The sequence below is a fragment of the Solanum dulcamara genome, chromosome 10, assembly GCF_947179165.1.
Source record: "Solanum dulcamara chromosome 10, daSolDulc1.2, whole genome shotgun sequence".
Lineage (NCBI taxonomy): Eukaryota > Viridiplantae > Streptophyta > Magnoliopsida > Solanales > Solanaceae > Solanum > Solanum dulcamara.
The window spans coordinates 14,140,266-14,157,347 of NC_077246.1; the positions used below are offsets into that span (position 1 = coordinate 14,140,266).

The 17,082-nt window shown below is 35.8% G+C and overlaps 2 pseudogenes; one reads left to right on the forward strand and one right to left on the reverse strand.

The window, feature by feature from the left end:
• Positions 1 to 212: 212 nt before the first annotated feature.
• Positions 213 to 850, reverse strand: LOC129905054 (agamous-like MADS-box protein AGL36; annotated as a pseudogene).
• A 55-nt stretch (positions 851 to 905) lies between these two features.
• Positions 906 to 1,631, forward strand: LOC129905055 (MADS-box transcription factor 56-like; annotated as a pseudogene).
• The last annotated feature ends 15,451 nt before the right edge of the window (positions 1,632 to 17,082 follow it).

Consider the following 17,082-nt stretch of genomic DNA (forward strand, 5'->3'; position numbering starts at 1 on the left):
AAATTCAACTTAGTCCAAAAGTTTGACACAAATAACTTGTTAATTGAACAACATTAGTTCATATTTCCAACAAAATATAACAACATTCATAAATATTTGAAATAAAAAGTACGATAACAAGGAATGGGTAGAAGAATGCAACAAATTAAGACGCACACAATGAAAAAAGTAACATGAAAAAACAATGATAGAACAACATAATTATTATATTCTCAATAGAGGTCCTTGGAATGTCCATCATCTTCAGCATTGGTGACATTGCCTTCCATTGGTGCAAACTTTTTACTGATTCCATCCCCTAATGTAGCCAGACTCAATAAACCATGGGTCATTGGATAAATTCTCCGTTGGACATGCCGATAGGGTAACATTTTCGTTGTTGGAAGAAGGATTTGGAGGTTGTTTTAGTTCTTTCTTTCATCTATTTTAGTTATTTTAGCAGCAAACACCTTTAACAAACGTTCATTTATCAGGCAAAAAGTTCATTAATACACTTTCCCTCTGCTAGTTGGTTGAAGAGGGGTTCATTTTTCTTCTCCTCGTTCATTTTCTCTAATTTGGTAATTTGTTTTTCTTTCTTATCCACTTTCTTCTAAAGATAGGTTTTTTGTTTGACAAACTTTTCAAGTCTTTCAAATTTGGTAAAACTTAAATACCTCTTTAAGACATCCTGAACCAGACTTATAGATTTCCAAGTAATGGGTTGTACATTTCCTGGGAAAAATAGAATTATGACGACTTCTACGTCACACAAAATAGAAAGCTCTCCTTCTTTCTTAGACAAACTAGTTGCTCTTCTATCTAGGATAGAGTTTCTCACCGTTGCACTACAATTCTTAGTATCCCTATGCCTTTTCTATCCATTTTTGATACTCACACATAAGAGGCATACGAATACTAAGAATTGTAGTGAAAATGTGAGAAACTCAACTCTAGATAGAAGAGCAACATGTTTGTTTAAGAAAGTAGAAGAGCTTTCTATTTTGTGTGACGTAGAAGTCGTCATGATTATATTTAGGCCAGGGAATGTCCAAACCATTGCTTGGAAATCTACAAGTAAGGTTCAGAATGTCTTAAATAGGTATTTAAGTTTTACCGAGTTCAAAAGACTTGAAAAGTTTGTCAAACATGAAACCTATCTTCAGGGGAAAGTGGATAAGAAAGAAAAACAAATTAGCAAATTAGAGAAAATGAATGAGAAGAAGGAAATGGAACTCCTCATCAACCAACTAGTGGTGGGAAAGTGTATTAATGAACTTGATGCAAGACAGATGAAATGTTTGTTAAAGGTGTTTGCTGTTAAAACAACTAAAATTAATGAAAGATTTGAATTGGCCTCCATATCCTCCATCCAACAACGAAAATGTTACCCTATCAGCAAGTCCAATGGAGGATTTTTCCAATGAATCGTGGTTTATGGAGTCTATGGCTAATTAGGGGTGGAAGTGTTACAAAGCCTGCACCAACAAAAGGCAATTTCACCAATGCTAAAGATGATGGACATTCCAAAGACCACGATGGAGAATCTAATAATTATGTTGTTCTATCATTATTTTTTCATTGTGTGTGTATTAATTTGTTGCATTTTTCTACCCATTTCTTGTTATCATTTTTATCTTTAGATACTCTAATTCACATATTGCTAATACATGTATTTTATCTCAAATTCGTGCTTTCAATTGGTGGCATATATTAGTATCATTCTCTTAGATCATAACTGGTTGTCTATTATTAATCATAACACAAATAATCAGCTGGCACAACAGGGTTAGAAGGTATAGCTATGCACCATTATCCTGAAAACACCCTCTGAGTCGACTCTCAAATAATGCCTTGGGTCTATTCTCCATTATACCAATTGACTTAAAACATAGAATATCGCCCAAAATCGGTTAACTCCCCCATGGGAACCCCTGCCTATTCACATCACATCACTATCGGTCCTTCTCTTTTTCCCATCACCAGTCCTCCACCACAAAAAGATCCCAAAATCCATTTTATCTATTTCTTTCGAAAGCTAAAAAAAAGGAAAAAATCTAAGAAAGATGAGATATGAATAAATATATATTGTGCACTAATTTCTGGACACGTGTGTCCCATATAATTTGTTGTACATCCGTTATGTGTATAATGAGTAATAAAATGCAACAATTGCAAAATAAATTTTTAAAAATATGTCAACAAACATTAAATGAAGGGCGTGTTTTAATGTTCAAAATGAATTCTTTCAAGCAACCAACTGTAAATTTTGAACTTTGGTTAGTAGTTAGCAAACACTCAAGCACTTACCTAAGTTTCAAATTTTGCAAAACAAAATAGGCTTACAACAATCAAAAATTCATAGAAAATTAAATGAATGAAATCTGATAGTGAAAACGCACACAAAAAAATAGAAGAAAAAACAAAACATATACATTATGCATAAGACTTTAATCATAATAATATAGATTAAAAAGACTAAAACATGAATCAAGTATTACAATAGTGATGTAAACACTCCACTACATTAACTATAGAATGAAAAGGATAATCTTGGGTAGGAATTTCATGAAACAAAAAAACATGAATTTATATACATAAAAATGGAGGAATACCAAAAGATATCTTATAACGTTTTAAATTAAATATTTGAAGGTTATGACTATGAAAAACATAAGATTTATGAATATTAAAAGTATCAATTATATAGATAATTAGATATGAGTTATGAAGATGGCGCTATTTAAAGCAAATAAAAGAGAAAATAATAAATAAATGAAGGAAAGAAAAGAATTAGTGCAGATGATATTTTAGTGATCATATCACTTAAAACTCACTGTGAAATTAAAAGAAAACGTTAACTAATAAATAAATAAGGATCAATAGAAGAGTCTTATTTTAAATTCCTCCTTGACATATAAGTTATTTCACATTGTGATTTCATAAAATGGAAAAGAAAAAAAAGGAATGAAGAGCATATGCAAATAAATGCAGGTAATAACAATAATTGCAACAGTTATTGTTGTAGTTATGAAGTTTAACGTTACCAAATATTTGTATGTATTGAATTGATATAGTATTTTAACACAATAAATTAGAAGTTTCCATTACTTTCATTTTTTTAATTTTATAATTAAAATCAACTATCATTACTCTCACTTAATATATTATAATTTATAATTAAAATCTGCAAGTAGGAGAGAGGAGAAAATGAAAAAATTATTCTATGCATTAACAATCATGTTAAATTAAAGGATTAAAGAGCTTTAGTCTCCTCAAATTCCACATTCAAATCATAAAAAAATTATGGAGATGGTATTTTAAAATAAAATAATTGAGAAAGTGAGGGAAAAAATATCACGATTCAATTTCTCAGGCCGTGATAGAACCTGCTAATACCCACCAGTAGGTAAGCCTAACCCTTAGCCCGGAACCAGAGGTAACGGGCTCTCAAGCGGAAGATTAATAAATAAAGTGGAAAGTAGGTAATAATGAGGAGAAAGAGAACAGCTGAACCAAACATAAGAAACCACCCCAAGACCTGATATCAGTCAATATTCGAGCATCTAAATCAAAATAGGAGTACAAGACTTTTATAAATACAAAATGAGTACAGACAGCCTTCGAAAGCAAGTAAAGACTAGTCCTAGTCTAGCATGGATGGAGATTGGAAACTTCAAATGCCAGGAGGTCACCAAGTCTCTGAATCAGGAGCTGCTCCGCATCATCCAAATCAATTGCGATAATCATACTATGATCTGAAGGGGGCAGAATTGTAGTATGAGTTCCAAATGAATGGTACTCAGTAGGTATATGCCAACTGAGCTCCACCAATAAAGGAAGTATAATTAACATATAATCAGGTAAATACTGCACAAGTAACTAATCAGGAATTACCACAATAATGACAGAAAATAAGACAAGGAGACTGGAGACGTGGAAAAAGGAGCAGAGTCAAAGAAGGCACCTGAAACGCAATCCAACAACCTATTAATAGGAAAAGGGAATCATAGGAGTGTACTAATGAAAATACAATGCTAACAGGCAACGCTTACACCATAATAACCTAGGAACTATTCTAACTGAACCTAACATGGAGTACCAACCACAATCCAATTCAAGTACCATGTAGACTAACTACAACTACAATCCATAGGTACCAGCTACAAGCACAATAAGAGATAAGAACAAGTATAATCAGATAATAACTGACTGGACGCCCATACCCCCAGAAGGTACAAACAATGACAAACATATCCTCGGCCCTGATAAAATCGTGGGACCACACAATACAAGTATACTGGTGATAGGTGATGCTAATTAATGCAAGTTTGTAGTAAAAACCGATGACATCATTGGTGACTCTCAGAGATCAACAACAACAAGTGTTCAGATCCACCCCAGCTCCCAGCCTGCTAGGTGGGACCCATGCGACTTCCTCATCTAGTTTAGTGGTGCACTGGCCAGAGGGGCCCATAGGGGACGCGAAAAGTTCGTATGTACTATCTAGACCCGAACCAGGTCTTACATAGACAAATAGTATCACCATAGTAATATCAGAGAGTGAGTAGCCAAGCCGATTTAGAAAGGGTGATGCCGCAACGGATATCAGTAAACCAGTAACCTCGACCGTGAGGATCCTGAAAAGGATTCTCCCACCCAGCCAGTCCTAGGGGCATGGCAGCTAGTAAGAGTAAATTTGAGGTCATCGGTGGGTCAAGAAAGGGCATCGACGCTCCGAACAGCCAATAAAATTGAGCGCATCCTAGATGCCTCTAATGCCTCAAGTAGAAAAAGGAGCACGTCCTCGATACATCATAAGTTTCAAAACCAGTGACCAAGTATTTAGGTGGTACAACTCCCATTAAAACCCATTTAAAATAGGAAAAATATGAGAAAGCCTTCTCAAAAGTAATAGTGAAAATTCTAATGTCAATATCGGGATCGTACCACAAAACGAGTGAATATTCTCAAACAAGCATTCCATCACCAGAATTCAAAAAAGATACACCCAGCCATAAAGGAACTACCAAGTCCAAGCACATAAGCAAGTCAAAGTTCTAACCTGGGATCATATCGCTCCACGGACACGGCCTCGGTCCCAACAATAAATAAAAGGTAAGATGACATCATAAGCCTACCGCTAAACAAAGCAAAACAATCGAGACATGGCTCAAAATCATATAGGGAGAGAAATATCTCTAGGTTTGATGCCTTACCCCCATAATATGTCATCTCATCTCCCTACGAGCAGAGCTAAGCCAAACCTATGGCTACAGCGTGCCACAGAGGTCTCCAATACTAATACTAATGTGTGATGTCCATAACAAGCCCTACTAGAAGCCAGGCCTAGATATGAGGGCGAATAACCACCTGCTAAATTACCTAAGGCTCATTCCTAGCCTAAGGCCATCAATAACAGTCCTAAATAGGATAATAGTGCTAAGTCGACACCACCACCAAGGCCCACAACCTAATCTAAGACTATTCTAGCCTAAAGCTCACCTAGGAACAAGAAAATGGATTAGAATAAGGAGAGCTAATCTCGGCAAATGCTCACCTAAGTCACATGTAAAATATATACTACACGACATCTAATACAGTCCAGTCAAAAAGAGGAGACCTTAGCCTACCTCGAAGCCGATCACGCACGCTCTAAATCCACTACTATAAAGCTCTCGACTTTCGAATCACCTATAATCGCCACCACGATACCAAAATGTTAATCACCTCGTTAATATGATTGTTTTGTTACTAAATTTATCGAATTAAGAGACGGGCCAATTTCAGAGTCAAAATTCAGGAATTGTGAGACTTGCTTCATAACTTACAGAATTAACTCCAAGAATAGGTCCTAAATGTTGAATCAAGCTTGTGTTCTAAAAGGAAACACAATTCTCACACTAAAACATATTCAATATCAACATGTATCTACATTCATAATTTGGCAAAAAACAAGAAAGGACCTCATCAAAATGGAAGAAATTACCTCCAACAAAGCTTCTACACTAACTTCTGACCATACCACCTAATTCCTCTCAAAAAACCACGTGAAATAGACTTTGAAATCACTCAAATCCTATAAAATTGAAAGAGAAATTGAGCTCCAAAGTTGAACACTCAACTGAATTTCTTGAACATTAAAAATGAACCTCCAGGTGTCGCTTAAGAGGACCCACACTGGTCTCTTAAGTGACCACCCTAAAGAGGTGAGCCTTGCTTAAGCGAGGACCCCGTCGCTTTAGCGAGAGGTCGCTTTAGCAACCTCCTATCGCTTTAGCGACACCAACCCAAGAGGGCCAGGTCGCTTTCTTGGCCGCTTTAGCGATAGTCACTTTAGTAATAGTCACTTTAGCGACAGTTGCTTTAGTGACCAGGAGTCGCTTTAGCGATGGCACCAGACTCAGCTGGTGCAAATTAGACTTTGGTATGCCCAATTCATCGACGGGGTGCTCAAGATTTGTTTGGAACCCCGTGCGTGCAAAAAGACGTGTTATCCCACCAAATTCCACATTCCAAACTCAATTACCAATCAAAATTTTCATAAGAGGTTAATACGACTGAATATGAGTCCCACACCCAATGTAATGTTTAGCCAAACTTTACAATGGGCCTCGAGATTAAACCAAAAGCCTCGTGTAGAGAACAAAGGGTCGTTCTAGACCAAACTCGACATTCTGGAGCTAACCACACTGAAGGAATTTTAGTCCAAGCACATTTCCCAAGAATGTTGACCAAAGTCAACCATAGGCCAAATTTCGAAGACAAAAGTGCCAAATGGTCCCAAACTCATACTGATTGCCTCGAAACTCATGTCGATCATGCTACTAGCCTAATTTGGCCATTCTAAAGCTGATGAAACCATCAGAATTTTATTCTGAGGTCATTTACCATAAGTTATGACTGAAGTAAACTTTTTAAGTTATAAAAGCTCCAAAATGGGGAAATGGGCATAGAACCCAAACAAACGACTAGACAACCGAATTGTCAGTGCCAGCAAGTCATAAATGACTTGTGGTCGCTACAGGAAGTTTGAAATGTTGAAAAAGTCTGAAGATGGAAGAAATGACCTGAAGGGTCATTACAAAAAAACTTTTAAAAAATAAATACATTTAATTCTTGGCCTATATGAAATAAATACAAAAAGTAGGAAAAGAAAATAAAATGTAACTAATTTAGTTTTTTAAAAGGGTATAAAATATTTTACAACTTTTTATAGATATTTTTGTTTTTCAACTTTTGACTTAACACCCTTCCACTTATAGTATTTAGTGTAATATAAAATATGATATGATTACTATATAATATTTACTTAATTAAATATTCTGTAAAATTTTGATTTAGTGTAGGGGTAGAGTAATCCAACTTTGCAGTTTGACTCTTCCCACATTTAATAATATAAGATATGATGATATGATTAAGACATGCTAATTATATATCAATGACTCTGATATATTCCAAAAAGTTTTAAGCTAAGACCCAAATCATTCTTCTTATGCATATAGGCCTGAACCTGATGACTTCTAATTGTATATATACGTTTTATGATCAATTTCTAAGTATTTGAAGTGTATTAGAGGTGAATTAGGGTCATAAGGAGCCTCTAGTACTAAGTCGAGTTGAAAAGATCCTTTACTGATTAAGTTTCTGTATAACATCATTTAAGAGTTAACTTTAAACAACCATATTTCTCAGAATACTAATAGTTTGGTGGCCTATGAACTATCGAATTAAAGATATACGTGTTCTCTTTCCAACACCGCCAAATTTTTCTCATTTGGAGTTTGGAGTAAAACGGTTATGACCATTTTACTGGAAACACTCCATCCTGGCAGAAGTTCGCGATAGCTCCGCAACGCGGAGAGGACACTCCACTGTCTTAGCCAAACGACACCCCTTTTATTTTTTAAGCATATTTTTGTCCTATAACCCTTTGGGGAGTTATTTTAATTTCCCTAAACGTATATAAATCATTTTTTCCTCAATTAAAAAAAACCTCTCATTCACTCTTAAACTTTAACGCTCAAGAATTTTCAAGAAAAACATCAAGTTAGGGTTCCCTTTCAAGGTTCTTCATCATAGATTTCAAGCTTTCCAACCCAAATTTCTTCATATATACATGAATCGCTAAGAAAAATCTTAAATCCTAACCATAGGGTTTCCAAGAAAACAACTCCAAGAATTTTAAGAAAGGTTCTCCTGATTGTTCTTCTTCAAGTTAATATTTTCATCAAGATTTATGGATCTTTTAAGGTATGTAAGGATAAACTAAAGCACGGACTTTGTTCTTCCATATGCCCCATGATTGTGATAGGTTGATTTGTGAATGATTTGAGTCCCCATGATTGTGTTTTCTAGAGAATTTTCTCAAATTTACATATTTTATATAATATTGCGTAATTGATATTTTTTTACAAACTTATTACTTGAATAAATGATTTTTAAACTTAGTATTTCATGAAACCTAAGAGTATTTTGACTGATATTGGATGTATATGCCTAAGAATTGAGTCTAGAGACTTGAACTTGTGAATATATGATTGGGATTGGGATGTGAGAATGATGATAGTCTTGATGAAAATTGATAGTCCTTCATATCTTCATAATTTAATCCAACTAAATGGTCTCAAATAAATGTTGTCATAAATGATCGTCCCAACAACTCTTGAATGAATAATTGGGAATGATTGGAAGATTGTTTGGTTAAAAGGATTGATTGGATAGAACAGATGAACTGATAAGAGTCCATATGAGACTTGTTGATTGGTTGATTGGAACTAATTATCTTATGAGCATTGAGTCTTGGAAGAAGTATCGAGCACCAAATTGGATAGAGTAAGTAATAACTCAAACCCAATAACTATGTAGCCAGCGTAGGAAATGATTGAACCTTTAAAAGAGGATGTTTCTCTTTTTATTGTCTTGAAAATATAGGAATTTATTTATTGATTGGATCCATGATCAGATGATTTATCCTTTACCCTAGAAAAGTATTAGACGGTTGTGGAAACAACAACGAACTTGTTGTAAGATCACTGGCTCATACTTTATTATTGTCGGATAAGAGAAACTCTCATATAGGTCTTGATAGTACTCTGATTTAATTGGATTGGATTGGATTGGATTGTATATAATTTGTCTTTATCTAAACCATATTATTGCTTTATACTTGTGATATCTTGATTGAGTTCCTTACTCGTGATTGAGTTACTTGAGTTGGTGTTATTCTACCTTATGCATGTTTTATTCTGTCATATTACAAACTCCGACATTCCACGTACTGACATCTATTTTGACCTGCATTTTTTAATGATGCAGAGACAGGTCTTAGAGATCATCAACAGGCTCACCGTTGAGGATCTATTCACACTCAGCTTATCTGGTGAGTCCTTCCCTATATTCAGAGGATACCACTTACAATATTCTTGCTTTGAGTTTACTCTTCTCATTCTGATTAGAGGTAGTCATGAACCTGTCATTGGCACTATTTAGACCGTAGTAATAGATGTTTCATAGACTAGATAGTGATGGGTTGACTGAGTACTTTTATTTCCTTTAATTATTCTTGTCGGACAATTTTCATAACATAGATTGAAGTTTGATTTGTTAGCCTGTGGCCTTTCTTCCTTTAATTATATTGTAGATTGGAATTTCCCACCTAATTGTCTTTTTATTCTAAGTCTTTTGTTTATTGAATGAATAAACAACTGATTCCAGGGCTAGGATCACGAACGGGCTCTTCTATTATAGCTCTTTAATCCCATCCCATGTGCGATCAAATCAAGTGGTTCGCTTGGGAGCCAGTAATGGTTTTTGAGTGCCGGCGACGTCTAGGGTACCCTTCCGGAGCGTGACAAACTTGGTATTAGAGCATAAAGTTCAAGACTCCTAGGGAGTTTATGAAGCCATGTCTAGTAGAATCTTGCTTATGCGTGCGTCATGCACCACACTTATAATCAGGAGGCTATAGGACATTAGGAATTCTTTCACTTCTTTCATATTCTGAGTTCGTTTGATGGAGTTTAACTCTATAAAAGTTCCCTTCTGATTTGTGTGTTGCTCAAATCCATTACAGTACCCCTCATACTCAAGATGGTTGGAATAGTAAAGCTCAGATCCTTATTGATGAGTTACTTTTAGATAACGTATTCAGAAGTTAAAGACAAAGCACCAGTCCTGAGAGGAGCCGATTAATGTGCACAAGTCTATTGATTTTAAAGAATGCACCCTCATTCATATGAATCATGCATTAAGCCTAAGCAAGATGTATTTCTATACTTTATTCTCTAAAACCTTACTTCATATATTACCCTCAAGAGGAAAGTTATGTCTCTAAATGATTAGTATCACCATCTGGTTGAATGTGATTTGAGGCATGGTAAGCTATGATTTGTAGAATGATCTTAGAGCTAGAAAGATGGAGTTAGAGGAGTAGAAATCAAATAGTGAAAATGATGGTTGATTGAGGTATGTACGTAGAGTTAGGTATCTATAAGGTAAGAAATAGGGTTAGAAGTCAAGTGTCTTTGACTTTGACAAAAAATGTAGTAAGTATCGTCTAGCTTTCATGAAAGAAAGTAGAGAAAGAGTTGTTAGTTAAGATGAGTTAGAGTACACTCGAACCATGAGAGGAGTTTTATGTTAAGGTGTCTTTGTGTTAGTAAAAGACCTAGTATAAGTGTTGAACGGAAGGAAGGAGTCATCATGAGATGATAGATCTAAGCTAGGCTTATGATTTTAAAGATAGAGCCCCATGTTATTTAGAGGGATATGAATATAACTAGGCAATGAGGTGTAATGAATGGGTAAATAGTACATAGGTTAAGAAAGGAGACGAGGTGATAAATTGTAATTAGACAGACAGTGAGACGAGGATCGATTACTTGTCATGAGGTCTTAGTAGGAGAGTGTTTCTTAATTTTACCTAGTAGTTGTAATTTGGTATAGTATGTGAGCAGTGTATGATGTGTGTGTTAGTAATAGACTCTAAGCTTAAATTTGAGATGAGTAGTGGAAAGAAAGAGGGGATAACATTATGAGTGTGATAGTTCTAGTTTTAAGATTTGATTTAGTTGGCTTGATATGTCATATGTGAGAGATTAAGATATTAACTTGCGAGGAGTGTGTGTTACGAATGGTGGGTATGTGACTCTTAGATGTAAATAGTGAATTGAGATTAATTCATTTGGTAAGAAAAGGCTTAAGATATGTATCTGAGATAGAATAGAGTTGTATGAGGCTCTAATTTTATGAGTTGGTTTTGGTGACTAGTTAGTATTCTTTAGATGCTAATGTGGTGCAGGTTGGATGTGAGTTTGTATTTCTATTTAGTATCCATAAGAATTATGTCGAAGGGAGTTGTACATAGATAATGATGAGTCTCCTGTTATAGTTCAAGTTTCCTTCAACTAAGTTAGGAATATGTGAACCTAGGAGATGAGTGTTAGTAGGCTAAAGAGAAAACGTTAGATCATAAGAGTTAGAGAAAGTCGATGTATACGCCAATAAAAGCAGCAAGTATAGAAAGATGCCTAAAAGATAGAAGGAAGTTAAGGGAAGTATCTTAGAATGAGTCCTAGTAGCGGTTTGGTATCTCCAGGTATAGTATAATCAGAGAGTTTAAGTGTTCTTGTGAATAGTGATACTTTGTCGTGTGGAATAGCGTGCTTATAACTAAGTCTAGAGAATCGCTTCGCAGACTTAAGGAGGTGAGCTTTGAGCTAAGGGAGAGATGATAAGGTAATGAATCGAAGTAAGTCTTGAGCTTTCAATAGTGATGAGTTGATCAGGATGAGACATCGATGTTTTTCCATCTCGCATATTTTTAATACTTCAGTCGAGGTGATACTCTATTCCTGCAGTATGTATGAGCACCATGCCAATGGCCTAAGCCCATTCCACCCCCATATTCATGCATATGCATGATGAGTGCTATAGATAGGTAAGACTATGTTAGTATGTCTCTGGGTAAGAGCTCATGCAATAATGGAGGTAGAAGTGTTAAAATAGGCTTGACAATTATTAGATGTGGTTGAGGTGGTTAGAGTGATAGGCTTGAGTATGTGGTTGTCACTATGATAGTGATGGTAGTAGGCTATTGATGTGTTTTGGGGTGATAATTGTGGTTGTTTATATGAAGGGGTGAGGAGGAGGAGTATTCTATAAGTAAAAGGTCTCTATGGAGGTATAAAGTATGAATTCGAGGGTTAGATTTATATAAGTATGATCATCTTAGGACTAGCACCTTAGGACCTAGATCTAGGCTTGAACTTGGTAAGAGGAATGTTGAAGGGAGCATTTGAGGTTGTAACTCTTTTCTCATCCCTGGTATGATGTCTTCTAGCGAGTGAGTTCCCTATCTTTGAGTGGTTTAAACCATTCTTAGTTCATCAAGTTATGGTGGAAGTGAAAATCATTTCGGAGAGTGTGAAAATTAAGTGAGGGCAAAAGACTTGGAGTTTGAGGTGAATGATTGGATGTACGTGAAAGGTGTTATGAGGCTTGGAAAGAAGGGGAAGCTTGGGCACCGATATATTGGCCTTACCAAAGTGTGAAGAGGATTGGAGATGTCACTCATGAATTGGAGTTACCTTCTGAATTAGTCGTCATTCATCTGGTGATTCATGTCTCGATGATTGAAGGAGAGCTTGGGAGATTCGTTGTTGGTAATTCCCATTGATAGTGGTGAAATCAAGGATAGCATGTCCTATGAGGATGATATGAAGACCAAATATCCACTTCTATTTGTTCCATCAACGATGATGTTGAAAGTAATGTCCTATTCTTGATTCGAGTTGATGTCTTTTTTTCTTGAGTTTGACGGTTGATGATCTAGATGTTTGAATGATTCGAATGATTGAGTTTCGATGTTCAATTTGTGCCTAATAATGAGAATGTTGAAGGTAATGTCCCTAGTCTTGATTTGAACTAATTTATCTATTCTTGAGTCTGAATAGTTGATTGTCTAGATGGTTTGATTATTGATTGGTTGATTTAATTGAGTCTTGATTGTAATTCGTGCCTCGATTCCACTCCTTGGTCTACTCATCATTCGAGGAGGAATGATCCCAAGGGGGAGATATTGTTATACCCCAAAAATTTTAAACTAAGACCCAAGCCATTCTTCTTATGTGAATAAGCCCAAACCTGATGACTTCTAATTGTATATATGTTGTTGGATCATTTCCTAAGTATTTTAAGTGTATTAGATATGAATTAAGGTCATAAATAATCTCTAGTACTAAGTCGGGTTGAAAGATCCTTTATCAATTAAATTTTCGTATTATATCTGATAAATGTCAACTTTAAACAACCATATCTCTCAAAATATTACACGTTTTGTGGCCTATGACCTATCAAATTAATGTTCTATATGTCCTCTTTCTAACTCCACCACGTTTGCCCCATTTGAAGTTTAGAGTAAAATTTTATGATCAATTTACTTGAGATGCTCTATACTGACAAAAGTCCGCGATGGCTTCGCGACGCAGAGAGGACGCAGACTCCAGTGCCTAAGACAAATGACGTCCCTTTTAGTTTTTAAGGGTATTTTTGTCCTATAAACCTTTGGGGAGTTATTTTAATGTCCCTAAAGTATATAAATCAGCTTTTCCTCATTAAAAAACCCTCTCATTCACTCTTAAACTTTAATGCTCAAGAATTTTCATGAAAAACATCAAGTAAGAGTTCTCTTTCAAGGTTCATCATCATCAAGATAAGTTCTTCTTCATAGATTTCAAGATTTTCAACCCAAATTTCTTCATATATGCATGAATCTCTAAGAGAAATGTTAAATCCTAACCATAGGGTTTCCAAGAAAACAATCCAAGAATTTCAAGAAAGGGTCTCTTGATTGTTCTTCAAGTTAAGATTTTTCATCAAGATTTGTGGAGCTTTTAAGGTATGTAAGGCTAAACAAAATCATGGACTTTGTTCTTCCATGTGCCCCATGATTGTGAATCCATCTTCATTTACTTCAACATGCAAAGATGATTTATAGCTAAAATACTTTATTATTGAAGATAACAAAATGTATATTGATATATGAAGTGATTCCACCATAATCGAAGGAGGAGACGGGGAAGCAATTATTTTTGAGACAGTGAGGAGACGACATACAATTGGTTGTAGAGAGTTTTGGTTGCTACATATTGTTTTTTTCCTATTGAAAGACAAAGGAGTAAAAATCAAAAGGAAAAATGAACAATGTAAATAAGTGGAGGGAAATGAAAAAATAAGGGAGGGAGTGAGACTTACAATTTTCGCCTAATTTTGCCACGGTATTCTAGTATTGGCTCTTAATTCATAGAGAGGTTTACATTTTTGTGTGAAGTTTGCCACAATTTACTAAACCCTGGCTAAATAACCGTGGGTAAAACCCATTTTTTTTGTAGTGCAGGTGCAGTTAGTCCTGTGTTGTATGGTGTGATATCCTTCTTCAAGGCTCAGCGGTTAGTGGGAAAGGGGTGTCTAGCCTATCTTTCTTATGTCCGTGAGACTAGTGTCGACACTCCATCTATTGATTCTGTTTTGGTGGTCCGAGAGTTCCCTGATTTATTTCCCACCGATCTACCTCGTCTTTCTCTTGAGTGTGACATCGGCATTGATGTTGAGTCAGGAACACAACTAGTCTATATTCCATCATACTAGATGGCTCCAGTTGAGTTGAGAGAGCTTAAGGTGCAGCTTCAGGTTCTTTTAAGTAAGGGGTTTATCATACCAAGTGTGTCTCCTTGGGGTGCTCCTGTTCTGTTTTGAAAAAAAAGAATGGTACCTTACATTTGTGTATTGATTACATATAGCGAAATAAGGTGACCATCTAGAATAGGTACCTGATGTCGTGGATTTATGATTTATTTGACCAGATCTAAGATGAAGCAGTGTTCTCTAAGATAGACTTGAGGTCGGGGTATCACCCGTTGAGGATTAGGGAGTTAGATATCACTAAGACTACTTTTAGAACTCTATACGGTCATTATGAGTTCTTAGTCATGTCTTTTAGGTTTACCAATGCCCCCGCAGCATTCATGGATTTGATGAATCATGTGTTTAGGCCTTACCTGGACTCCTTCATCATTGTATCCATTGAGGATATTCTAGTCTACTCCGAGAGTAGACAGTAGCATGAGTAGCACTTGAAGATAGTACATCTGAGCTTGCGAGATCAGCAGTTGTATGCCAAATTCACTAAGTGAGAATTTTGGCTTGAGTCTATGGAATTTCTAGAGCATGTGGTGTCCAAGGATCTTTATGAGGCAACCCCGTGAACTGCCCATTAGAGTGCAAAAACTGCATCATGTTCTATTTCAGTTCAAATCTTCCTGCAGCTGGCGGTTGTTGAATCCTGGAGGTAATATTCACTGTGAGTAGGACTGTCATATCTCGTACTATCCTAGATGCCATTTACACTAGGACCTCTATAAGCACTTTTTTAATATCACCTATATTTACATGTGGTACGGGATATAAAGCAGTTGGTCTCCATCTTTGCTGATGTAGAAATCTCTCAGGCTCAGCTAGCGGCTCTACAATGTTCCCACTTCTATCCAGTGGATCTTTGTGAATTCTCTTGCAAGAAATCACAGCTAAGATCAAGTTGTTAACACTAACACAAACAACTATGAAACATTGAAAATAAACAATCGCTAAATTTAAAGTCCCCGACAATGGTGCCAAAAACTTATTGCTACTTGAGCACACGTAAGTGTACATGGTCTTACAAGTAATAAAGTGGCTCCTTTCAGAACCGGATTATCGAACCCAAAAAACTTTAATTAGGCGTGAGTAATATCTCCAATTGACTAAATTGTTTGCTTGTGTTGCAAAAAGGATGATTTCAATTATATTGCCTACTAAGTTATTGAGATTCCAATTCAGAAATTTAATGAGTTTTGATCAAATAGTAAGTAATTCCAGGGTTGCAGCACTTGCAGATTTCAGGTCTAACACACTTTACTTTGGTATTTAATGGGTCTTCAATTACTGATTTACAGGTTTGATTTTACAATCATGGTCTCCCGACCTCTAATTGCCGACCTCTGTTGACAGCCTACTACATCGTTGAGAGGGGATAGATATGATGTAACACCCCAAATTATTTTTGCCAAGACTCAAACCATTCTTCATATGTGTGTAGACTCGAACTGAATGACTTGTAATTTTATATATGAGTTAGGATAAATTTTTAAGTATTTGAAGGGTATTAGATATTATTTAGGGTCATAAGGGATCCCTAAAATCAAGCCAAGTCCAAAGAATTTCTATTGCCTGTTTCTGAATGAGTTTGTATAAAGGTCAACTTCAAATAATCATATCTCCTATAATATGACGAATTGGGTGGCCCATGACTTATCAAATTAAAGGTCTTTGATACTTCTTTCCAGCACCACAAATATTACATTCTTTGGAGTTTGGAGTAGAAAGTTACGATCGTTTTACTAAAGTATGTACGAATAGGACAATTCAGCGAGCTCACCTGCCAATTTGGCGACTCGCCAAATGGTTAAGCAACAAGACAATTTAGCTTGCCGAATGGATCTGAAATCCTCCATAAACTGTTATTTTAGGCGATTTCAAACACCCTTTGGTGACTCGCCGAATGGTTCGGTGAGGAGATCCCCAGCTCGCCAAAATTGTCGATGGGATTTATTAAAAGGTGATTTTTCTCATTCTTTCAACCTAATAATATTTTTATATGTAGAGATACTCTCAAAATCCCAAATTATACTTCTCCCAAAGATCAAGAACTTTAAGAAAGGAATTTCTCCAATATTGGGAGATCTAAAGACTCCAAGTTCAAGATCTCCTTCACAAATCCATAGATTGGTTTCTCAACTTCAAGCTACAAGGTTCCAAACTCAACACTTTTATCCAATAACTCCTAAGATTTAGGTATGCAAGGAGAACACAACGTTGGACCGAGTTCGTCCATGTGCCCCTTCATCTTTATTGATTCAAGTTGAGTTGAGCTGGAGTTTTCGAGTTCCTTGAATTAAATTCTTGAGTTATATATTGTCTTGTGGGTTCCTTGTGCACATTTAAAATACGTATTGATGTTTCTCATGGGTTGAGTATTTGATTTGGATGCATGTTCATGTCTTCATT